This window comes from Lissotriton vulgaris, chromosome 11 (genome assembly GCF_964263255.1).
Source record: "Lissotriton vulgaris chromosome 11, aLisVul1.2, whole genome shotgun sequence".
Lineage (NCBI taxonomy): Eukaryota > Metazoa > Chordata > Amphibia > Caudata > Salamandridae > Lissotriton > Lissotriton vulgaris.
The window spans coordinates 163191279-163218262 of record NC_141699.1 but is presented as its reverse complement, the minus strand read 5'-3'; the positions used below and the strand labels follow the sequence as shown (position 1 = coordinate 163218262).

The 26984-nt window shown below is 51.0% G+C and overlaps 1 protein-coding gene and 1 pseudogene across 1 annotated transcript in view; one reads left to right on the top strand and one right to left on the bottom strand.

Moving 5' to 3' along the window:
- PPP1CC (protein phosphatase 1 catalytic subunit gamma) overlaps window positions 1-26984 on the top strand; it is a 275755-nt gene that overhangs the window by 150492 nt on the left and 98279 nt on the right. The gene's annotated exons all lie outside the window — the stretch shown is intronic.
- LOC147679462 (heterogeneous nuclear ribonucleoprotein A/B pseudogene) lies at window positions 10815-11783 on the bottom strand (annotated as a pseudogene).

Below are 26984 nucleotides of genomic sequence, written 5' to 3'. Positions count from 1 at the left end.
AAGGCCTTTGGCACCACCTTGGCTGGTAGAGTAAAGAGGAGCAGCTTGGAGGTCTTCTTCGGTGCCGCTACCGGAGTAGGTACCGAGGGTGTCTTCGGCACCGACGTCAACTCTTTCTCCCGAATCCGTTTGAGGGAGTCTGCCACTTGCTTGGTGAAAGAAGCGGACGGTCTCGTCGACCCGACTGAGGACCTCGATCCACCCCCAGGGGAAGATTGGAGCGTTGACGAATCCATGTTCTCTGGTGAAGGCGCAGACTTACTCTCGACAACTGCGCGTCCGCCACCATCCACGGCCCCATGCGTCGACTGCTTCGGATCGGCGGACTTTCCCTTTGGCGTTGTGGCTCCAGACTTTGGCTCGGTGCCCTTTGCCGATTTGGCCTCAACGGCCTGTTTGCCTGTAGATGCGGTAGGCTTGACAGACGTCTCGACGGCCGGCTTCGACTCGACCACCTTACTCGAGTGCTGGGCGACTGCTTTCGAGCTCGGCTCTTTGACCACCTTAGGCACTTTAGCCTGTTCGACAGCCTTCTTCGGCTTCGAGGGCTCCGACGACGACGCAGTCAATGGCGTCTTCGGTTTCGGCGCTGCGTCGGCCATCTTAGATTTGGTCGATCCCGAAGGTTTCACTTTCGGTTTCGATTTAGGCAATGGCGGCTCCACAGAGGTGTCCGTAGCCGGGCCAGGAGGCGGGGCCGAGGAGCGAGGTGTAGGGTCGTGGGTAAGGCCTTGTGGCGATCCCGTGACCTGAGCCTTTGTAATAGTTTGTACGGGCATAGCTCATCCTCCGAGCTATCTTCCACGGCCCCAAAAGGTTCTTCGTCGTCCCCTACCTCCTCGACGTCTTCTTCGAGGTCTTGGTCCTCTCCGTAGTCGAACTCTACCTCCGCCGATGGAGGTGAAATCTGCAGGTGAAGTTCTTACTCGCCTGCATCGGGGCTGTCGAAGATGCCCACTGGTGCAAGGCCGATCGCTGGGCCTCGAGGCGCGCCACGCGCCGAAGCTTGGTCGTCTTCTTCGATCGAAATCTGGAACAGGCCATACAGCTGGCCTCGTCGTGGTCCAGCGATAGGCACTTGTTGCACACAGGGTGCACGTCGATGTGTGGGTACTTCGAACCACACACGGGGCAGTACTTGAACAGACTCCGTTCCATCGTAGAATCGTCAGGGTCTTGCTGCGTCGACAGGGCCTCGATGACCGAAGAGTCACCCGACTCCTCCGATATCCGACTCGACGAGCCGGAGTATACACGAGACCCAACGCGAACAATACCGATGAAGTAAAGAAAGCCTTTTGGCTTTTAAGAAGTTGTTTTATCGATTCCGAACAGGAGACGTCGAAATCACATCCGAACCCAATGGCGGAAAAAAACAATCTGGGGATGGAGTCTATGCCCATGCGCACTGTAGTCCAGGGGAGGAGCCACCTATCTCGTGATACTTGGAAGACTCTTCCAGGACAACAAGGTGCAATCATCCGTACCCAACACTAGGCGGCGATCTATGCACTAGATATGAATGTTAGCAGCCCTACATGCCAAGAACAGATGCATACTGGTAAGTAGCATATTCATTCCCACCTGTTTGCAGGACATGTCCCAATGCTAAATCTAGGCAACCAGCACGCAGTTAGAAAAAGGAACGTAAAAGTAACTTGCCCCAGTATTGGAACTTTTATAGATTCCCATGCTTTTGTATCTTTCCCAGTCGTCGGAATGGGAGTCTCGGTAACAAATACCATAGCAGAATACCATAGCAGGTACAAAAGAGAAAGAAAAAGGCCTAGGCCTCATTCCCTTTTGTAGCAGATCACCCTCTTTGCAAAATAGACCAAACTTAGGCATCAGCCAATCAGAAGTGCCTCACCCCATAGATTCCTCCTGAAGGAACCTCAGAGCCTCAGATTTTTCTACTGCATGTTGTGCTCATTTCATCGCTTTTCAAAGGTTTTTTCTTCAAGTTTTCTCTTCAGGATTGTAAAAGGATGGCTGACAAGGAAAAGGCCTTTTTCAAGCCATGTTCCACCTGTGGCAAGAAAAGGTTGTTTATGGAGGATAACCATAAGGATTGTATCTATTGCCTCTATCTGGATCATAAGGCAGAGGACTGCAAGATCTGCCGCACTTTCTCTACCAAGACCCTCCGGGATCGTGCTGGTAGACTTCTGACCTGGCTTCAGAAACAGAAGGAAAGGAAAGAGTTTCCAGTGACAGTGAGGATTCATAGTCAGCGGTGTCATCTAGAAGGTCAGTCAAAAGGGGTAGGGGTTCCCCTTCTGTGGAACATCCTTCTAAGGCCTTAAAAAAAGACCCCCAGAGAGTCTGAGAGCCTAGGTCCAGGCGAATCTCCTCACCATAGTGAAAAGGAGAGGGTAGGACCTTCTAAGGGTTCGAAGACTGATCCAGCCTTCAAGAAACCCTCTTCCCAATCTTCTGACAGGAGTACCAAGTCCTCTAAGACTAAGGCGTCGTCAACTGAGGTTCCGTCGACGGGACGTTCAACAACGAAGGGATTGTCGAAAGGAAGCGTCGACGACGGTTCCAACAGCGTCGACGGAAGGGTCACCGACTGCATCGTCGAAGGCGTCGACTACTACAGCGACGGCGAGGTAAACTAGGAGAGGCCGCGTCGACAAAGATAGCGACGACGTGTCGTTGACTAGAGCCTCGACGACGACAACTTTAACAACCACGGCTGGATCGTCGACAATTTAATCATTGACCACGCCTATCTCGTCGTAGAGTGTACAAGCGTCCACAAGGCATGTTCCGTCGACTACGTCTGCACGCACAGTACCATAGTCGACAGAACCATCTACTATTTTGGCATCGGATAAAAGGAGTTCGAGGCATGTGGGCTGCTAAATTCATATCTTAGCATTAGATCGCCGCCTAGTGTTGGGTCCGGATGATCGCACATTGTTGTCCTGGAAGAGTCTTCGAAGTATCCTGAGATAGGTGGCTCCTCCCCTGGACTACAGTGCGCATGGGCATCGGCTCCATCCCCAGATTGTTTTTTTCCGCCATTGGGTTCGGATGCGGTCTCGACGTCTCTCTGTCGGAACCGAGAAAACATAACTTTAAACGGCCAAAAGGCCTTGTGTTCTTTACGTCGGTATTGTTTGCGTGCGGTCTCGAGTTCTTCCGTCTCTCGGAGCCGGAATCAGCGGAGTATTTGCACTCTTCGGACATCGAGGCCTTCTCATCGCGACTCGACAGCGAGTTTCCAACATGGAGCGGAGTCCGTTTAAACTCTGTCCGCTCTGTGGGTCCAAATACCCACATATAGACGTGCACCCGGTCTGTAACAAATGCCTTTCGCCAGACCATAACGAAGGAAACTGCAGGGCCTGTGCGAGTTTCAGGTCCAAGAAGACACTCAAGATTCGGCGCGCGGTGCGCCCTGAGGCCCAACAAACGGCCCCGGATCCAGATAACATCTTCGACGACCAAGAAGAGGAGGACCACAGCCATCATCTTCAAATCTCCCCGCCTGAGACGGAGGTCGAGGCAGATCCGGAAGACGACGACGGAGTCGTGGGTCAAGGCCTTGAATACGTCGACGAGGTAGGGGACGTCGAAGAGGTTTATGGGGCCGCGGAAGATAGCTCAGAGGACGAGCTATGCCCCGAAGTTTACGGACATAAAGAGCGGGTCACGGGATCGCCTGTCGGCCTTACCCAAGACCCCGTAGCGCAAGCCACGGCCCCGCCTTCGGGCCCGGCCACGGACATACTTGCTGCGCAGAGGGTATCGAAACCGAAACTGAAAGCTACGGTATCGACTACACCTAAAATGGCCGACCCGAAACCGAAACTTAAGGACTCGGGCGTCCCTAAGATGGCGATCGTACCACCAAAAACGACTAAGCCTGCTGCCTCATCGACTCCGTCGACCTCCGGTCCACAGAAGTCGAAGAAATCTGGCGATTCCACAGTGTTGAAATCGGCGCCGGAGGAGAGATCCTCTAAGAAGGGTGGCACGCACAAGACAAGCGCTGCGACGCCGGCAAAGCCCGCCAAAGCCAGCGACACGGCTCCAGCTCCGACTGGGACTTCGTTTGTCGGACGCGTGGTAGAGGCAGAGCCGTCAAAGTCACACGGATCGGAGGCTGGCACATCTGCGCATCGGTCCAAGGACTCGGGGTCGGCGGACGTGGCATCATCGTCCAACCCTCAAAAGGACCAACAGAACGTCGGATCCGAAGGCAAGGCCTCCTCGTCGGTGCCAAAGGCCACTGTCACCGACGCGTCTCTCATTGCTTCTTCACTACAAAGAATTAGGGAGAAGGCCTCTGCTTCGTCGGCGCCGGCGCCATCGCCGCAGAAGGCGACAGACGTTCCGGTCAAGCCTGCAAGTAAACTCCTCTTCCTTCTGCCGCCAAAAGAGGCGCCGAAGGCCTTTTCATCAAAATCGACGCCAAAGAAGTCGGAATCTTCTACGGCAGGGGCACTTTCAGGTCGAGTACTCGACTCAGAAGAGGATTCGGAGTGCTTTATAGACGCAGAAACGGGCAAATTGACCCTTTACAAAAGGAAGATCACTTCACAGCCGGTGGAATCCTATGTCATCCCCCTGAAGAAGAAAAAGTTTCCACAGGACGCCTCAGGCCTCATGGAACCTATCCAGCCCCCTCCAAGAAGGAGCCCAACTCCGTCTCCAGACCACTCTGAAAGTGAGGGCTATGATGAAGATGACCAATACACTTTCCCAGTCAATGAACCAGGTGCACAGCCGGATTCATATGATGACATTGGGGACCAAGGCACCCAAAATGTGGGACAGGACCCACAGGCTTTCAGTACACGTGCATCCCCAACAGAGGATTCTGCAGGTTTCCATGCACTCATTGAGAGGGCAGCTGCTAATCATGATGTGGACATGCATGCTGACCCAGTTGAAGAAGACTTTCTATTCGACACTTTTTCAGTTTCGGAAAGAACTGTAAAGACACTGCCTATGCTCAAAGGGGTCCTCAAGCATGCTGCGGACATCTTTAAAGAGCCTACCAGGGCGAGGGTGGTCAATCCACGTATTGAAAAAAAGTACAGACCAGCGCCTGCAGACCCTGCATACATTCGGGGACAGTTGCCGCTTGACTCCCTGGTGGTCGCAAATGCCCGTAAAAGGGCCAACTCCCAAACAACGGGTGAAGCTCCTCCCCCGGATAAGGAGTCCAAAGTGCTAGAGGCAGGAGGCAAAAGAGTGGCTGCGCAAGCTGCCAATTTCTGGCGTATTGCAAATACACAGGCACTACTGGCACGTTATGATAGGTCACATTACGACACACTAGAGCAAATTGTGCAACACCTGCCTCCACAGTTTCAAGAGGGCACCAAAATGATTATACAGGAAGGACAACTGATCTCCAACGCGGCCATAAAGTGTGCACTTGATGCCGCGGACACAGCCGCTAGGGCCATTAACACTAGTGTCATGCTGAGACGACAGGCGTGGCTCCGCATATCGGGGTTTAAACCTGACATTCAAACAACCATACTTAATCAACCAGTCAATCCTGATAGACTGTTTTGTCCAGATGTTGACACCACCCTAGAAAAAATTAAAAAAGACACCGAAACTGCTAAATCTATGAGGGCCCTACAATCACAGCAGTTTCGTGGCAATAGTTTTCGTCGCTCAGGTGCCCGTGGAGTAACCAGAGGACAGATGGGTCAGCAGTCGCAATTCCCTAGAGGTGGAGCACAATCCTCGTACCCCAAACAGAACAAGAGGGGCTACAGGGGAAACAGCAACAAAGGACGCGGCAGAGGGAACAACAATTCACGCTCCTCTGCCCCAAGCAATCAGTGACTCTCTGTCACTGCCCCCCGACCACTTAACACCTGTCGGGGGGAGACTACAGCAGTTCCTGCCCGTCTGGATCAACATCACCACAGACAGGTGGGTGCGACAACTTATCCAGTACGGTTATTGTCTAGAGTTAAAATCCACTCCACCCAACATTCCACCAAGGCAAAGACCTATGTCCGCAGAGCACTTGCACTTATTGCAGCAGGAAGTGGTGGTGATGCTGCAAAAAGGAGCAATCGAGCTCGTGCCAGTGGGGGAGGAAGGCACGGGGGTATATTCCCTGTACTTCCTCATTCCAAAGAAGGACGGATCTCTCAGACCAATTCTGGATCTCCGTCCCCTCAATCTGTATATACTGTCAGAGCATTTCCATATGCTTACACTGCAACAGATTCTTCCCATGTTAAACAAAGGAGACTTCTTAGCAACCTTAGACCTCAAGGATGCTTATTTCCACATTCCACTACACCCGTCCCACAGAAAGTACCTCAGGTTCACTATCCAAGGCACGCATTATCAGTTCAAAGTCCTACCCTTCGGAGTCACCACAGCCCCAAGGGTGTTTACCAAGTGCCTGGCGACAGTAGCAGCGCACCTCAGGAGGCAGAACATCCATGTCTACCCCTACCTCGACGACTGGCTCGTTCAAGCCAGGTCGGAACAACAGTGCGCCGCGGACATGTCGACTACCATTCACCTCCTTCACGACCTGGGTTTCTCGTTGAATTACCCAAAGTCACACCTTCAGCCGGCACATGTCCGGCAGTTTCTGGGTGCGACAATCAATACCCTGACGGCCAAGGCGCAACCAAACCAAGTCAGGATAGACAGCATGCAGTCTCTAATCCAAAAGTTCAGACCAAGACACTCACTTCCAGCGAGAGTGTTCATGCAGTTGATAGGCATGATGGCCTCCTGCATCTTCATAGTCCCTCACGCACGGTTGCATATGCGCCCGCTCCAGGAGTGCTTAGCAAATCAGTGGACACAGGCTCAGGGACAATTAACAGACCTAGTGTTGGTTACCAGTCGGGCATACGACTCTCTGCATTGGTGGACTCCACACAACCTTTGCAAAGCCGACTGTTCCAGGAGCCAGTGCCACAGGTTATCCTGACAACGGACGCATCTCTCCAGGGATGGGGAGCTCATCTGCTCACTTACACGGTGCAGGGACTATGGACGACGCAGCAACAGAAGATGCACATCCACTATCTAGAACTGATGGCGATCTTCATGGCGCTCAAGTCCTTCATTGTACGTCTGTGCAACAAAGTGGTGTTAGTCCGGACGGACAACATGACCGCGATGTACTACATCCAAAAGCAGGGGGGCACCCACTCACCGCAGCTGTCTCACCTGGCTCAGAGCATGTGGAAGTGGGCCATTCAGAGGAACATCTTCCTCATGGCAGAACACCTCCCAGGGAAGGACAATCAGATGGCGGATCTGCTCAGCAGATACAGCCATCAAATGCACGAGTGGGAGATACATCCATCAGTACTCCAGCCGTACTTCCAAAGGTGGGGTCGTCCAGAGATAGACCTGTTCGCCACAAGGGAGAACGCAAAATGCCAAAGCTTCGCCGCCAGGTTCCCACACCCGCAATCGCAGGGCAATGCGATATGGATGAACTGGTCAGGCAAATTTGCGTACGCTTTTCCCCCGACACCTCTGATACCACTGGTGGCGAGAACTAAGGCAACACTCGATGACACTCATCCTAGTTGCTCCAACGTGGGCGCGCCAGGCCTGGTACACCACGTTCCTCGAACTCTCAGTGGTACCGCATCAAAGACTGCGCCTCACGCCCAGACTTTTGACGCAGAACCATGGAGAAATTCAGCATCCAGATCCGCAACAGCTCAACCTAGCGATCTGGCTCCTGAAGTCTTAGAGTTTGGATACCTCAACCTACCTCCTGAATGCATGAACATCATCAAGGAGGCGAGGAAGCCGACAACCAGAGCATGCTATGCCGCAAAATGGAAGCGTTTTGTCATTTACTGTGCAGACAATGACATAAACCCGCTAGATGCATCTATCCCTAACATCATTTGCTATCTGTTACACCTTTATAAGTGCAAACTAGCGTTCACTTCTATTCGGATACATCTATCCGCCATCGCAGCTTACCTTCAAAACAGGCAGCATCTCTCGGTCTTCAGGGTGCCTGCCATTAAAGCGTTCCTTGAAGGTCTGAAACGAGTGATTCCCCCAAGAACACCGCCAGCTCCGGTGTGGAACCTCAATGTGGTCCTCACCAGACTGATGGGACCACCATTTGAGCCACTGCACTCGTGTGAACTACAATTCCTAACGTGGAAAGTAGCTTTCCTAATTGCTATTACGTCACTAAGGCGTGTTAGTGAGCTACAAGCGCTCACAATCCAAGAGCCATTCATTCAGATTCATCCAAATAGGGTAGTGCTACGTACTAACCCCAAATTCCTTCCAAAGGTGGTGTCACATTTTCATCTCAACCAAACTATCGACTTGCCGGCATTCTTCCAGAACCCACAAACAGTGGCGGAAAGAATGCTCCATACGTTAGACGTACGGAGGGCGTTGATGTACTACATAGACAGGACACAACACCTTAGGAAAACAAAACAACTTTTTGTTGCCTTCTCACCACAACACAAAGGCAACCCGATTTCCAAAGCAGGAATAGCCAGATGGATTGTTAAGTGCATTCAAATCTGTTATCAAAAAGCCAAGCGCACTTTAACAATACCCCCAAGGGCGCACTCCACACGCAAATTGGGGGCATCCATGGCTTTCCTAGGGAACATTCCTTTAGAGGACATTTGCAGAGCAGCCACGTGGATTACACCACATACCTTTACAAAACACTACTGTGTTGATGTACATTCCAAACAGCAAGCGGCTGTAGGACAGGCTGTTCTCAAGACACTTTTTCAAGTTTCTGCAGCTGGCACGGGCAACCGCCGCTGATGGAGGGACTGCTATGTATTCTATGCTAAGATATGAATTTAGCAGCCCACATGCCTCGAACTGAATATGCTACTTACCAGTATGCATCTGTTCTTGGCATGTAGGGCTGCTAACATTCATATCGCCCACCCTCCTCCCCGGTGCCTGTCGCAGCTGCAGATATACTATTGTATTCAATCATTAGCATGGACATCCTTTACACTTTTCACTCCATCCTCTGCCACAATGGCGAAAAACAATCTGGGGATGGAGCCGATGCCCATGCGCACTGTAGTCCAGGGGAGGAGCCACCTATCTCAGGATACTTCGAAGACTCTTCCAGGACAACAATGTGCGATCATCCAGACCCAACACTAGGCGGCGATCTAATGCTAAGATATGAATGTTAGCAGCCCTACATGCCAAGAACAGATGCATACTGGTAAGTAGCATATTCATTACTATTTGTCACAAGAATTACGCCAGAGATGACATCTCCGAGGAGAGTAACCCCCTTGCCACCAGCTCTGCTATTTGATGAAGAGGAGTCCGATGAGGATAATCAGGACTCTTATAGCTACGCTAATAGTCCCTCAACTTCTGGTCAAGTGTCAGGAGACGGACTCTGAAGAAGGGTATGACCAGGAAGATGGTTCTCATCAGGCGGGCCAATCACAGCATTATTCAGGTCAAGATAAGGTTACGGTACCATCTTCTTTTCTGCAGGACCTGCATAAGATGCTGCAGGACTACAAATCTAAGGCTGCAGGGCTGGTTCCGGCTCCAGTAGCGCCTGCAGGACCTGTCTCGGCTCCTGCCTCAGCTGCTGCTCCTGAATTACCTGCTCGGGCGTCCCCTCAGCCACAGGCATCAATTCCGCAAGAGCCTTCCAGACCTGCAGACAGCCATGATTCCTCGGATGAGCTACTGAGTGGGATGAATACATCATTCAGGACCCTCCATTCCCATGTCCGCATCCGGTGGATTCCAGACGTAGGGGGTTTTCATCAGCTAATGGAAAGAGCAGCTGGCAAGTTCAAGTTTGCTATGCCTGCGGTGGCCACGGAATGTTTCTTGTATGACTTCAAGGAACCTTATCGGAAGACAAGGTCCATACCTATAGTGCAACATCTGTGGGAGGAAGGCCTTAAGGCTATGAAAAATCCAGCAACCGTGGTCCCTGTACTACTGCGTCTAGATAAAAAGTACAAAACACCTGACTATGGACCAGCTGCCTTAAGGGGCACCCAAAACCGGACTCAGTTATTTCGCAAGAGGCGCAGAAGAAATCCTGCAACCCCTCTGCTCCCTCCGGACAAGGAAGAGATTCTAGTCTATGGCGAGTCCTCTGGTGCGAGCTGCCAATGCCCTCGCAATATTGGGCAGATAAGACCGCCAGCTTTGGTGTGATGTCGTTCCGTTACTGGATCAGCTTCCTCCAGAATCGAAATCAGAGGCAAAAAATCTTACAAGAGGGGGAGGCGACTTCTTATTTTTTATTTTTTTATTTCAAAAGCTAGGATAGCTTCCATATTCATGTTATGGTGAATCATAACACATGTAAAATACCTTACAATACATTAGATTCCAAAAGGTACAGTAAAATTAACACTTCAGTTACAGGAAGTGTATGACACAAAACAATACAAAATAAAAAGGTGGAAAAGTGACACTGGTTCCCTAAGATGCATGTCATTCTGTACAACTGGAGTAATGCAGAGTCCATACTTCACTCCGAGAGGCAGTGCCTAGATAAAGAGCTGCAGCTTTATTCATACCCTCAAATCAGTTTCAGTTTAACCTATTAATAAAATCATTAATTAATATCTTCCTTGCAAGACTGGCATTACACACACACCTAAGACAAGTAAAGCTTTTTTTAACACTTAAAAATGTTTCCAGGGGAGTTTGTACGATACTTGCTTTTTTTCTTTTCAACAAGCCATAATTTGTAGAAACTTTATTTTGGTACATAATCTTGTTATCCAGAATAGTCGTTTACAAAACCTGTGCAGTCTCTGAAATACTGTGCATGCCAATGCATACCTGAAAAAGTTTGTTCAATATGGCTTGTAGTTACTGACTGCCATGCCTTGGAGCCTTTTCATAGCTTGCACTGCCCTGACTGTAATCCTATCCTGGTCCATATCCATAATACCCATATCCAGTATAGTCATATCCTCGATATCCACCATAACCTTGCTGCACATAGCCACCATATCCTTGATTCCCGTAGCCTTGATTCCAATTTTGGCTCTCTGCTCCACCTCCTCTTCCACCTCTGCCTCTTCCTCCAAAACCGCCACCGCCTCTGCCACCACCGAACTGCTGCTGCTGGTAAACTTCTTTTGTCTGCGCTACCTTAATTTCGCACTTGCTACCACTAACATTGTGGAATTTTTTCCCCAATATCTTCTTCACTGGCTCTTCTTCTTTGACCATGATGATCACAAATCCCCTCCTTTTGTTGGTTTTGGGATCCATTGGGAGCTCAATTGCTTCAATCTCTCAAGTCACCAAAATATTCCCTGATCTTTTTTCTGTTGCTTCCGGGTTGAGTCCATCAACAAATATTTTCTTACCTGGATCTTTTTTCATTGCCATCGCCTTTTTGGGATAGATCACCCGCCCATCTAACCTGTGTTCCTTGGGTTCCAATACCTTGTCTACACTTGTAGCTTCTTTAAATAAAGCCAAATCCACTTGATCTTCCTGTGTTAGGGTCCATCTTGATGGTGCAATCCACTACTTCACCGAATTTTGTAAAATAGTCTTTCAGGCCTTTCTTACTTGTGTCCCAACTCAGTCCACCAACAAACATTTTCATTCCGTTCATTAAAGGAGAAGAAATATCAGCTACGCACCCTGCGTCCTCATCACTCATCACTATTGGTGGCGCTAGCGGAATCGATCTCATCTGGAATTGGATCGACCTCCACGCCGTCAATCGGCTGCTCTGCAGCCTCTGCTTCTGCTGCTTCGTGACCATTCTCGGTGGTCTCGGTTGGTTTTTGCTCCGAATCAGACATGTTTGGGAAGCGGGCGAAGAACACACGAGACGCTACGAACGCTGTATTTCCTTCAAGATGGACTTCAATGGAGATCATTGACTCTGCCATGGACATTGCCACGACAGCGTTTCGTTCGTTGGCTGGGGCTGCAGTCCTCCGTCACCAGGGGTGGCTGAAGGCAACCTGGTTTCGACCGGAGTTCCAAAATAAGGTCCTAGATCTTCCCTTTGATGGGGAAGCACTATTCGGAAAGCTAATTGATGGTTCGAGGCATGTGGGCTGCTGAATTCATATCTGTGCATAGATCGCCGCCTAGTGTTGGGTCCGGATGATTGCACATTGTTGTCCTGGAAGAGTCTTCGAAGTATCACGAGATAGGTGGCTCCTCCCCTGGACTACAGTGCCCATGGGCATCGACTCCATCCTCAGATTGTTTTTTTCCGCCATTGGGTTCGGATATCTTTAATTCCCTCTTGTCGGAATCGATAGAAAACTTTCTTGAGACCAAAAGGTCTTTAGTCTAATACGTCGGTATTGTCTTGCGTTCGGCATTGCTTCTTCTAGCTCGGTTCCGAGACGGATTCTCTACTCCTGCATGCTCTCGGCGCGGAAGGCCCAGTCGACGCTCCAGACCTATCGACCGTCCATCATGGACCGAAGTCCATTCAAGATGTCCAGTCTGCAACTCAAAGTATCCCCACATCTACGTCTACCCAGTGTGCAACATGTCTGTCGCCGGACCACGATGAGGACAAGTGTATGGCTTGTTCACGCTTCAGGTCCAAGAAGACGCTTAAGCTTCGAAGAGCTGCGCGCCAGGAGGCCCAGCAAGCTGCACCGGCGCCCGTGGACATCTTCGATGCATGGGAAGTCGAGGACGAATCTATCCAGGACATTTCGGAGTCAAACCCCGCGTCGGATGTCGACTAGGACTACGACGCTGATGCTGAGATGTTCGAGGGCGAAGAAGTAGTAGACTAGGTAGGGGACGACGACAGGGCCCTCGGGGCCATGGAGGATAGCTCGGATGAGGAGCTTCCTCAAACTAACTCTGGGGCCGTGCCAATTTCAGGGGTGGGGAATTCCTATCTCCCGACGCCCGAGACATCAAGATTTCTTACAAGGGCAAGAGGTTTTCATTTCTATTTTGTCCAAAGGACATGTAGACAGTCTTACGGTAATCTGATACACAGCTGTTTAACCCTGTTGGTCACAGCCAGTTAATAAGTAGCTCTGCAAAGTTTATTGTCAGTGAAAGGGTCAATGTAAAAGCTGGGGTCTGCATTTTAATTTCCCAAGAGCAGAAGCACAACATGATGAAGCTGAGCTCAAAGTTGCAGCTCCGTATAATACTTCCACAGCACTGGAGTCTTTTTGCTTTCTCCCCGAGGCTCATGTGTGGCTTTCAGGCCCTCCCCTGGTACTTTCATTTTCTTCAAGTACAAAATGAACATGGAGCTTCTGCAGATCCAGAACACTCACATAACGAAGGTAATGTTATCTGCCACTTGGCTCCTGCTAAGACTTGAACCTTGTGACCCGCTGCCTTTTAATCTGTGCTTCACCCTTGGGCCTCAATCGGCCCCAGGATCGCTCCTCAACCCCGCCTCCGTGGGCCTGCAGTAAAGCACATGCTTTCCCTTATCATGCTCTTGCACAACCCTCCTTTGCACTTCGCCTTTACTGTGCACCATGTTTCACCCAGTGCCTGAATTTGCTAATCCCACCCCCCTCTGTTACCCTCTCTCACTGCCCTGACCTGCCCCCTTGGTCTCTCATATCCTGCATCATCCAGGGCTTACAATAACACTCAATAGTTTCCCCATGGGGAATTCATGCAGTCTTCAGGCACACCCTCATGTCTGTCCTTGCACTGGGCCTCTTGTGCCACTTCATGCGTGCACCAAGGGCATCTGAACACCCTACAGCAGCTGTAGTGTTCTTCATGGGCCTCTTCTTTCTGAAGGTCCAGACAAAGGTTCATAATTGACGTGAAAGGATATATACATGGATGAATGAGTTAAAAGATGGATGTAAGGATGGATGAGTAGAAGGATGGATGAGTGCAAGGGTGAATAAATGGATGGGGTCAAAGTGGATGGATGAGTGAACAGATGAATGGTTAAATGAAAGCGTGGATTGATGGATGAAAGAGTGGATAAATGGATGGTGGAGTGGGTGTATGGATGGCTGGGTGGAAGGATGGATAGAAGGGTGGATAGTTGAGTGAAACGGTGAATGTAGGGATGAATGAAAGGGTGGATGGATATGAGGAAAAAGAAGGATGGAGGGGTGAAAGATGGAAAAGGACGGATGGAGGGATGAGTGAAAAGGTGAATGGATATGAGGGAAAAGAAGGATGGAGGGGTGAAAGATGGAAGAGCAAAAGGATGGAGGGATAAGTGAAAGGGTGGATAGAGGGGGTGAAAGTGGATGGATGAGCTAAAGGATGGATGGATGGATGGATGAGTGGAAGGAAGGAGGGATGAATGAATGAATTTAAATGATAGATCTAGAGCTGGAAGGATAGGTTTGGACCGGGGCATTGTGAACCCCTCTCTTTAGCAGCTACAGTGGGGGTGGAGCTTTTGATGGGCTTCATCTGTCTGCAGCTCAGCAGTCAAAGGCCCATAATTAATGTGTAACTGAGTGAGTGGATGGATGGATGGATGAGTGACTGTAACTGGCTTACTAGATGGAGGAATGAGTGAAAGGATGGATGAGTGATGGGGATGGTGGATGGATGTGTTGATGAAGGAAAGGGTGAAAAGATAGATGGGTTGCAGGGTGTATTGATGGAGGGATGAGTGAAAGGGTAAATTGATGGATGAGTGGAAGGATGGATGAGTGAAAGGGTACATTGATGAATGAACGGAAGGATGGGCCGATCGCTGAGATGGATGGATGGATATGGTTGGGGATGGATGGGTAGGTTTGAATATGGATGGGCGGATGGATGGATGGATGGACAAACAGAATGGGGAAAGTCTGATGAAAGAATGAATGTATACCAATGTAAAGGTGAAATGCTAGATATCAGTAGGTGAATGAAATGATGAATGGGTAGATGTGCAAAAAAAGAGGCAAAATAAAGAAATCACTAGTATTCGAAACCTTCTATAATCTGAGCCTGACATAACCAGAGAGGCTATTATCCGAGCTCGCTATAATGAGAATGCTGCCATTATTTGACGGTGCACTACATGGCACCAAAGGGACAAGTGGATTTAGTTACAGGACAAGTTGATTTATAAAGCAACCTGTCCCATGGACAAGTAGATATTTTATTAAATTCCACACCCCTGCAATTTATAAGGCCCAGGTCGAGGGATCGCCTTTGGGCCTTACCCAAGATCTCGCTATGGGTTCTACGGCCCCGCCTTCGGGCTCGGCCATGGACATTGCTGCCGAGCCACTCCCTGGCAAACCGAAAGCGAAACCTATGGTCTCGACGCCAGATACTGCGCAGGTGCCAGCCTCGAAACCGAAAGTGCGTAGCGCTTTGGTCGGCTCCAAGGCCTCGGAGGCTTCGGCGCCGAAGGTGGCTGTCGAGCCGAAGGCTCAAGTCAAGGGCGTCGAGACGAAGTCTGCCGCGCCGAAGACTAAAGTGAAAGTGGTCGAGCCGGGCGCGTCTGCGCCGAAGACGGTCGACACCGGCAAAAGCCTCGGCGAGCCAAAGAACTCTCGGTGACCCGAAGAAGCTGCTGGATGACCTGAAGGTCCTCGCGACCCCGTGTCCGCAGGACAAGGGCGCCGCGCCCCGAGAGTCGACTCCGAAAGTGGCCTCTAAGGATTCCATTGAACCAGCGCGCCCATCCGCCGCGTTCACCAAGAAGGTGACGGACTCCCTGCAGCGCATCAGGGACGGCACCGCGCCAGTCGGTCGGTCCGAAGGATCCTCCGCCTGCAAAACCTGTGAAGAAACCACTTAAGGAGTCCACGCCCATCCACTTCACATTGCCGCCGAAGGCCTTCGCTCCTAAGGCAGTGGCCGGCGTGCCTGAAAAGGTCTCATCGGCGCCGAAGGCGTCATCGGCCCGCAACCTCGACAACCTTCGGGGGACGAGCGTCAGGAACACTTCATTGACGCCGAAACGGGCAGGCTTTCCCTCCAAGCGGAAAATCGCCCCAGAACTGAATGAAATGAAATGAAATGAAAATTAGTTTTATAAAGCGCAGAATAGCTGCCCGGAGGCGTCCCAGCGCTGAAAACTAACAGGTGTTGCCCATGGGGCTGAATACAGGAGGAACAAACTATTTGTTAAACAGGAAAGGTTTTGAATTTTTCCTAAAAGTGAGGTCCGAGTTGGACCTGAGGTGAAAAGGTAGACTGTTCCACAATTTGGCCGCGTTCAAAGAGGAGCGACCTCCTGATCTAGATCTTTTAACCTTTGGCACAACAGCCAGTAAGGCATTGGTGGATCGAAGTTGTCTGCTGGGAAGATAGGGGGTGATTAAAGGGCGACTAATTAGTGGCCCAGTTTCCCGAAAAGATTGAGCAACACAAAGGGATTTGAAGCTGATCCTTTCACCGGGAGTCAATGTAATCTTGTCAGTCCGGCCTTCACAGAGGTCCTGCGGGGAAGCTGGAGGAGGGTTCGGGCCGCACAGTTCTGAATTACCTGCAACTTTTTTAGTGTGGAGTCAGGGGTCCCAACGTAATGCGCGTTTCCAAAGTCCAGCCTGGCAAGTATCAGTCCCTGGACCACGATTTGTCTAGCCTCAAACGGTAGTAATGGAAGAATCTTCTTCAATACTCTAATGAGGCCAAAACAGGTGGCAGATAGTACAACGGCCTGATGGTTAAACGTCAGGGACTTGTCCAACCAGACTCCCAGGCTCTTGATGGCATCCCTGGGAACTGGGGGGGTACCCAAGCATGCTGGCCAGATCTGATTGATCGTGGATGCTAGATGTCCCAGCATCATAACCTCTGTCTTGTCTCCATTAAGTTTGAGGCAAGACAGTGTCATCCATCTACTAACCTCGCTCAGACATCCGGCCAGGTCCACTGTACCTACAGGGAGTCTTACAAGATCCCTCTCGAAAAAGGACTCTGCTTGCTCTCCCATCTTGGTGGAACCACTTTCCCCACAGACTCATAATGTTTCGCCCACTTACTCTGATGTGGACGCTGGTGAGGGGGATGATGAGGATGAATACAGTTATCCTGTCTATACAGACCCTGAGGATACCAATGAACCCTGGGCAGCTGGTGGTGACCCTGGGGATCCTCAATCAGGACAAGACCCTCAACTTTTTTCTGCTAAAACGTCCCCAACAGAAGACTCTGCAGCTTTCAATGCCTTCATTGAGCGGGCAGCTAACAATCACAACGTCCAGCTACATACTGACCCTGTGGATGTCAATTTCCTTTTTGACACCTTTTCAGTCTCAGAAAAAACAGTTAAGACTCTGCCTATGCTGAAAGGTGTTTTAAAGCATGCTGCTGAGATCTTTAAAGAACCTACCAGGGCAAGGGTGATAAACCCTAGGATTGACAAAAAATACAAGTCGGCGCCTACTGATCCTACCTACATCAAAGGACAGTTGCCTCTAGACTCCTGTCGTCTCGAATGCCCGGAAGAGGGCTAATTCTCAGACTACGGGTGATGCTCCTCCCCCAGACAAAGAATCCAAGGTCTTTGAGGCTTCGGGGAAGAGGGTAGCAGCACAGGCAGCCAACATCTGGTGCATTTCTAACACACAAGCGCTTCTGGCGCGCTATGACCGGGCACACTACGACACACTGGAGACCCTGTTGCAGCACCTGCCTGATGAATACAAGGAGGCGGCTGAGATGCTGATTTAGGAAGGGAAGCTAATCTCTAACGCTTCAATTAAGTGCGCTCTGGACGCAGCTGATACCGCTGCCAGAGCTATAAACACTAGTGTTATGCTACGGCGACATGCCTGGCTGAGAATCTCTGGATTTAAGCCAGAAATCCAAACCACCATCCTTAACCAAACAGTCAACCCAGATCACCTGTTTGGCCCAGAGGTTGACACCACCCTAGAAAAGATAAAAAAAGGACACAGACTGCAAAATCCATGGGTGCCTTACAGTCCCAGCAGTTTCGGGGTGGGTCTTTTCGTCGCTCCAGCACTAGAGGCGTTTCCAGGGGCCAGCTCTCCCAGTCCATGCAGTACTACAAGGGTAACACTCAGACCACTTACACCAACAAGAGTCAAGGTGGATATCGTGGCAACAGCGCCAAGGGCAGAGGACGTGGAAACGGCTCCAGATCCTCTGCCACCAGCAAACAGTGACGCCTTGTCACTGCCCCCCGACCACACAACACCGGTCGGGGGGAGACTCCAGCAGTTCCTACCCGTCTGGAAGTCCATCACCACGGACAGGTGGGTCAGGAAACTTATCCAATACGGTTATTGTCTGGAGTCAACATCCACTCCACCCAACATGCCCCAAAGACACCGTCCTATGTCGGACGAGCATTTACACTTATTGCAGCAGGAGGCCACCGTCATGCTACAAAAAGGAGCAATAGAGCTCGTGCCAGTGCAGGAAAGAGGCACAGGGGTCTACTCGATGTACTTCTTAATACCAAAAAAGGACGGGTCCCTCAGGCCCATCCTGGACCTCAGGCCACTCAACTATTACATCCTGTCGGAGCACTTCCATATGCTGACCCTGCAGCAAGTGCTCCCGTTGCTCAGTCAGGGGGATTTTCTCGCAACTTTAGACCTAAAGGATGCGTACTTTCACATTCCACTGCACCCTTCACACATGAAATACCTCCGGTTCACCATGCAAAACCAGCACTACCAGTTCAAGGTTTTGCCTTTCGGTGTCACCACGGCACCCAGAGTGTTCACAAAGTGCCTGGCGACAGTGGCGGCGCACCTCAGGAGACGGAACATCCACGTCTACCCTTATCTGGACGACTGGCTCATCCAAGCAAAGTCAGCCCAGCAGTGTGCCGCCCACATGTCCCACACCATTCACCTCCTGCACGATCTGGGATTCTCACTGAATTACCCAAAATCCCACCTCCAGCCCGCCCACATACGACAGTATCTGGGTGCGACCATAAACACTCTGGCGGCCACGGCACAGCCGAATTCAGTGAGTCAGCAGCATTCAATCGCTGATACAAAAATTCAGACCTCAACACTCGCTTCCAGCAAGAGTGTTCATGCAGTTGATGGGCATGATGGCCTCCTGCATTTCCATAGTCCCGCACGCGAGACTACATATGCGCCCGCTTCAGGAGTGCTTAGCACGTCAGTGGACTCAGGCTCACGGGCAGTTGAAAGACCTAGTGTTGGTGAGCGGTCGGGCATACAACTCTCTGCATTGGTGGAATCCACGAAACCTTTGCAAGGGCCGACCGTTCCAAGAGCCTGTGCCACAGATCATCCTGACAATGGACGCCTCTCTCCAGGGATGGGGAGCTCATGTACTCATTACACTGTGCAGGGACTATGGACGCAACAGCAACGGAAGATGCACATCAATGTTCTCGAACTGATGGTGATCTTCATGGCACTCAAAGCCTTCAAAGTACATCTGTGCAACAAGGTTGTGTTGATCCGGACGGACAACATGACAGCCATGTACTACATTCAAAAGCAGGGAGGAACACTCTCTGCAGCTGTCTCATCTGGCTCGGAGCATGTGGAAGTGGGCCATTCAGAGGAACATCTTCCTCATGGCAGAACACCTCCCGGGCAAAGACAATCAGATGGCGGACCTGCTCAGCAGGCACAGCCACCAAATGCACGAGTGGGAGATACATCCATCAGTACTCCAACCGTACTTCCAAAGGTGGGGTCATCCAGAGATGGACCTGTTCGCCACAAGGGAGAACGCAAAATGCCAAAGCTTCGCCGCCAGTTTCCCACACCCACAGTCGCAGGGTAATGCGATATGGATGAACTGGTCAGGCAAATTTGCGTACTCTTTTCCCCCAGCACCTCTGATACCGCTGGTGGCACGCAAGCTCAGGCAGCACTCGATGACTCTCATCCTGGTTGCTCCAACGTGAGCTCGCCAACCATGGTACACCACGTTTCTAGAACTGTCCGTGGTACCGCATCAGAGGCTACGTCTCGCACCCAGCCTTCTGACGCAGAGCCATGGCGACATTCAGCATCCAAATCCGCAACAGCTCAACCTGGCGATCTGGCTCCTGAAGTCTTAGTTTGGCTACCTGCACTTACTTTCTGACTGTATGGACATCATTCGGGAGGCAAGGAAGCCCACCACCAGAGCATGCTATGCGGCGAAATGGAAGCGGTTTGTCATTTATTGTGCAGACCACAACATTAACCTAGATGCGTCTATTCAGAATATAATCTGTTACCTTTTCCATCTGTACAAATGTAATCTGGCCTATGCTTCCATTCGCATACATCTATCTGCGATGGCCGCTTATCTCCAGAATAGGCAGCACCTCACTCTTCAGAGTGCCTGCCATTAAGGCCTTTCTAGAAGGACTCAAACGAGTCATTCCTCTGTGTACTCCACCAGCTCCGGAGTGGAACCTCAATGTAGTCCTCACCCGGCTGATGGGTCCTCCCTTTGAACCACTGCATTCCTGCGAGATTCAATTCTTGACGTGGAAAGTGGCTTTCCTCGTAGCGATTACATCGCTACGGCAAGTTAGTGAACTGCAAGCCCTCACTATCCAAGAGCCATTTATTCAAATTCATTCTAAATTCCTTCCTAAGGTCGTGTCTCAATTCCATATCAACCAGACTATTGAATTGCCTGTTTTCTTCCAAAATCCTGAGTCATTGGCGAAGAGAATGCTCCACACCCTTGACGTCAAAAGGGCCCTGATCTATTACATCGATAGGACCAAAGATTTTAGGAAGACTAAGCAACTTTGTTGCCTTTGCACCACACCACAAAGGTACCCCAAGGTTCGAGGCATGTGGGCTGCTAAATTCATATCTTAGCATTAGATCGCCACCTAGTGTTGGGTCCGGATGATCGCACATTGTTGTCCTGGAAGAGTCTTCGAAGTATCCTGAGATGGGTGGCTCCTCCCCTGGACTACAGTGCGCATGGGCATCGGCTCCATCCCCAGATTGTTTTTTTCCGCCATTGGGTTCGGATGCGGTCTCGACGTCTCTCCGTCGGAACCGAATAAACATCTAATTTAACGGCCAAAAGGCTTTGGGTTCTTTACGTCGGTATTGTTTGCGTACGGTCTCGAGTTCTTCCGTCTCTCGGAGCCGGAATCAGCGGAGTTTTTACTACTCTTCGGACATCGAGGCCTTCTCATCGCGACTCGACACTAAGTTCCCAACATGGAGCGGAGCCCGTTTAAGCTCTGTCCGCTCTGTGGGTCCAAATACCCACATATAGACGTGCACCCGGTCTGTAATAAATGCCTTTCGCCAGACCATGATGAAGGAAGTTGCAGGGCCTGTGCGAGTTTCAGGTCGAAGAAAACTCTCACGATTCGGCGCGCGGTGCGCCTTGTGGCCAAACAGGCGGCCCCGGATCCAGAGAACATCTTCGACGACCAAGAAGAGGAGGACCAGAGCCATCATCTTCAAATCTCCCCGCCTGAGACGGAGGTCGAGGCTGATCCGGAATATGACGACGACGGAGTCGTGGGTCAAGGCCTTGAATACGTCGACGAGGTAGGGGACGACGATATGGTTTATGGGGCCGCGGAAGATAGCTCAGGGGACGAGCTATGCCCCGAAGTTGGCGGACATCCGGAGAGGGTCGCGGGATCGCCTGTCGGCCTTACCCAAGACCCTGTAGCGCAAGCCACGGTCCCGCCTGCTGGCCCGGCCACGGACATACTTGCTGCGCCGAGGGTTTCGAAACCGAAACTGAAAGCAACGGTCTCAACTGCACCTAAAGTGGCCGACCCGAAACTGAAAGTAAAGGACTCAATCGTCCCTAAGATGGCGGTCGCAACGGCAAAAACAAATAAACCGGCGGCCTCATCGACTCCGTCGACCTCCGGTCCGCAGAAGCCGAAGAAACACGGCGATTCCGCAGGGTCAAAATCGGCGCCGGAGGAGAAATCCTCCAAGAAGGGTGGCACGCACAAGACAAGCGCGCCGGCGCAGGCAAAGCCAGCCAAGGCAACAGACACAGCCCCGGCTCCAACGGGGGCATCTGCGCATCGCTCCAAGGACTCGGGGTCGGCGCCGTCCATCCCTCCAAAAGACCAACGGAGCGTCGCATCCGAAGGCAAGGCCACCTCGTCGGTGCCAAAGACATCGGTCACCGACGCATCTCTCGTGGCTGCTTCACTGCAAAGAATTAGGGAGAAGGCTTTCTCTTCGTCGACGCCAACGCCATCGACGCAGAAGGCGGCAGACGTCCCGGTCAAGCCCGCAAGTAAACTCCTCTTCCTTCTACCGCCGAAAGTGGCGCCGAAGGCCTTTTCATCGAAATCGACGCCAAAGAAGTCGGAATCTTCTACGGCAGGGGCATCTTCGGGTCAAGTGCTCGACCCAGAAGAGGATTCGGAGTGTTTCATAGACGCGGACACGGGGAAGTTAACCCTTTACAAAAGGAAGATCACTTCGCAGCCGGTGGAATCCTATGTCATCCCCCTAAAGAGGAAGAAGTTTCCACAGGACGCCTCAGGCCTCATGGAACCTATCCAGCCTCCTCTGGGAAGGAGCCCAACACCGTCTCCAGACCACTCGGAAAGTGAGGGCTATGGTGAAGATGAACAATACACGTTCCCAGTAAATGAACCTGATGCACAGCCAGATTCTTATTATGTCATGGGGGACCAAGGCACCCAAGATGTGGGACAAGACCCACAGACTTTCAGTACACGTGCATCCCCTACAGAGGATTCTGCAGGTTTTCATGCACTCATTGAGAGGGCAGCTGCTAATCATGATGTGGACATGCATGCTGACCCAGTTGAGGAAGACTTTCTGTTCGACACCTTTTCAGTTTCGGAAAGAACTGTAAAGACCCTGCCTATGCTCAAAGGGGTCCTCAAGCATGCTGCGGACATCTTTAAAGAGCCTACCAGGGCGAGGGTGGTCAACCCACGTATTGAAAAAAAGTACAGACCAGCGCCTGCAGACCCTGCATACATTCGAGGACAGTTGCCGCTTGACTCCCTGGTGGTAGCAAACGCACGCAAGAGGGCCAACTTCCAAACAACGGGTGAAGCTCCTCCCCCGGATAAGGAGTCCAAAGTGCTAGAGGCAGGAGGCAAAAGAGTGGCTGCACAGGCTGCCAATTTCTGGCGTATTGCAAATACACAGGCACTACTGGCACGTTATGATAGATCACATTACGACACACTAGAGCAGATTGTGGAACACCTGCCTCCGCAGTTTCAAGAGGGCACCAAAATGATTATACAAGAAGGACAACTGATCTCCAACGCGGCCATAAAGTGTGCACTTGATGCCGCGGACACAGCCGCTAGGGCCATTAACACCAGTGTCATGCTCAGAAGACAGGCTTGGCTCCGCATATCGGGGTTCAAACCTGACATTCAAACAACCATACTTAATCAACCAGTCAATCCGGATAGACTGTTTGGTCCAGATGTTGACACCACCCTGGAAAAAATTAAAAAAGACACAACTGCTAAATCTATGGGGGCCCTACAATCACAGCAGTTTCGTGGCAATAATTTTCGTCGCTCAGGTGCCCGTGGAGTCACCAGAGGACAGTTGGGTCAACAGTCAGTTCCCTAGAGGTGGAGCACAGTCCTCGTACCCCAAACAAAACAAGAGGGGCTACAGGGGAAACAGCAACAAAGGACGTGGCAAAGGAGGCAACAATTCACGCTCCTCTGCCCCAAGCAACCAGTGACTCTCTGTCACTGCCCCCCGACCATTTAACACCTGTCGGGGGGAGAATACAGCAGTTCCTGCCCGTCTGGATCAACATCACCACAGACAGGTGGGTGCGACAGCTTATCCAGTACGGTTATTGTCTAGAGTTAAAGTCCACTCCACCCAACATTCCACCAAGGCAAAGACCTATGTCCGCAGAGCACTTGCACTTATTGCAGCAGGAAGTGTTGGTGATGCTGCAAAAAGGGGCAATCGAGCTCGTGCCAGTGGGGGAGGAAGGAACAGGGGTTTATTCCCTGTACTTCCTCATTCCAAAGAAGGACGGATCTCTCAGACCAATTCTGGATCTCCGTCCCCTCAATCTGTACATACTGTCAGAGCATTTCCACATGCTTACACTGCAACAGATCCTTCCTATGTTAAACAAAGGAGACTTCTTAGCAACCTTAGATCTCAAGGATGCTTATTTCCACATCCCGCTACATCCGTCCCACAGAAAGTACCTCAGGTTCACTATCCAGGGCACGCATTATCAGTTCAAAGTCCTACCCTTCGGAGTCACAACTGCCCCAAGGGTGTTTACCAAGTGTCTGGCGACAGTAGCAGCGCACCTCAGGAGGCAGAACATCCATGTCTACCCCTACCTCGACGACTGGCTCGTTCAAGCCAGGTCGGAACAGCAGTGCGCCGCGGACATGTCGACTACCATTCACCTCCTTCACGACCTGGGTTTCTCGTTGAATTACCCAAAGTCACACCTTCAGCCGGCACACGTCCGGCAGTTTCTGGGTGCGACAATCAATACCCTGACGGCCAAGGCGCAACCAAACCAGGTCAGGATAGACGGCATACAGTCTTTAATCCAGAAGTTCAGACCGGGACACTCACTTCCAGCAAGAGTGTTCATGCAGTTGATAGGCATGATGGCCTCCTGCATCTTCATAGTCCCTCACGCACGGTTGCATATGCGCCCGCTCCAGGAGTGCTTAGCAAATCAGTGGACACAGGCTCAGGGACAATTAACAGACCTAGTGTTGGTTACCAGTCGGGCATACAACTCTCTGCATTGGTGGACTCCACACAACCTTTGCAAGGGCCGACTGTTCCTGGAGCCAGTGCCACAGGTTATCCTGACAACGGACGCATCTCTCCAGGGATGGGGAGCTCATCTGCTCACTTACACGGTGCAGGGACTATGGACGACGCAGCAGCAGAAGATGCACATCAACTATCTAGAACTGATGGCGATCTTCATGGCACTCAAGTCCTTCATTGTACATCTGTGCAACAAGGTGGTGTTAGTCCGGACGGACAACATGACCGCGATGTACTACATCCAAAAGCAGGGAGGCACCCACTCACCACAGCTGTCTCACCTGGCTCAGAGCATGTGGAAGTGGGCCATTCAGAGGAACCTCTTCCTCATGGCAGAACACCTCCCAGGGAAGGACAATCAGATGGCGGATCTGCTCAGCAGATAGTCATCAAATGCACGAGTGGGAGATACATCCATCGGTACTCCAGCCGTACTTCCAAAGGTGGGGTCGTCCAGACATAGACCTGTTCGCCACAAGGGAGAACGCAAAATGCCAAAGCTTCGCCGCCAGGTTCCCACACCCCCAATCGCAGGGCAATGCGATATGGATGAACTGGTCAGGCAAATTTGCTTACGCTTTTCCCCCGACACCTCTGATACCACTGGTGGCGAGAAAACTAAGGCAACACTCGATGACACTCATCCTAGTTGCTCCAACGTGGGCGCGCCAAGCCTGGTACACCACGTTCCTCGAACTCTCAGTGGTGCCGCATCAAAGACTGCGCCTCACGCCCAGACTTCTGACGCAGAACCATGGAGAAATTCAGCATCCAGATCCGCAACAGCTCAACCTAGCGATCTGGCTCCTGAAGTCTTAGAGTTTGGATACCTCAACCTACCTCCTGAATGCATGAACATCATCAAGGAGGCGAGGAAGCCGTCAACCAGGGCATGCTATGCCGCAAAATGGAAACGTTTTGTCATTTACTGTGCAGACAATGACATAAACCCGCTAGATGCATCTATCCCTAACATCATTTGCTATCTGTTACACCTTTATAAGTGCAAGCTAGCGTTCACTTCTATTCGGATACATCTATCCGCCATCGCAGCTTACCTTCAAAATAGGCAGCACCTCTCAGTCTTCAGGGTGCCTGCCATTAAAGCGTTTCTTGAAGGTCTGAAACGAGTCATTCCCCCAAGAACACCGCCAGCTCCGGTGTGGAACCTCATTGTGGTCCTCACCAGACTGATGGGACCACCATTTGAGCCAATGCACTCGTGTGAACTGCAGTTCCTAACGTGGAAAGTTGCTTTCCTAATTGCTATTACGTCACTAAGGCGTGTTAGTGAGCTGCAAGCGCTCACAATACAAGAGCCTTTCATTCAGATTCATCCAAATAGGGTAGTGCTACGTACTAACCCCAAATTCCTTCCAAAGGTGGTGTCACATTTTCATCTCAACCAAACTATCGATTTGCCGGCATTCTTCCAGAACCCACAAACGGTGGCGGAAAGAATGCTCCATACGTTAGACGTACGGAGGGCATTGATGTACTACATAGACAGGACACAACACTTTAGGAAGACGAAACAACTCTTTGTTGCCTTCTCACCACAACACAAAGGCAACCCAATTTCCAAAGCTGGAATAGCCAGATGGATTGTTAAGTGCATTCAAATCTGTTATCATAAAGCCAAGCGCACTTTAACAATACCCCCAAAAGCACACTCCACACGCAAGTTGGGGGCATCCATGGCTTTCCTAGGAAACATTCCTTTAGAGGACATTTGCAGAGCAGCCACGTGGATTACACCACATACCTTTACAAAACACTACTGTGTTGATGTACATTCCAAACAGCAAGCGGCTGTTGGGCAGGCTGTTCTCAAGACACTTTTTCAGGTTTCTGCAGCTGGCACGGGCAACCGCCGCTGATGGAGGGACTGCTATGTATTCTATGCTAAGATATGAATTTAGCAGCCCACATGCCTCGAACTGAATATGCTACTTACCAGTATGCATCTGTTCTTGGCATGTAGGGCTGCTAACATTCATATCGCCCACCCTCCTCCCCGGTGCCTGTCGCAGCTGCAGATATACTATTGTATTCAATCATTAGCATGGACATCCTTTACACTTTTCACTCCATCCTCTGCCACAATGGCGAAAAACAATCTGGGGATGGAGCCGATGCCCATGCGCACTGTAGTCCAGGGGAGGAGCCACCCATCTCAGGATACTTCGAAGACTCTTCCAGGACAACAATGTGCGATCATCCGGACCCAACACTAGGTGGCGATCTAATGCTAAGATATGAATGTTAGCAGCCCTACATGCCAAGAACAGATGCATACTGGTAAGTAGCATATTCATTCCAAGGCTGGTATTGCTAGGTGGATTGTTAAATGTA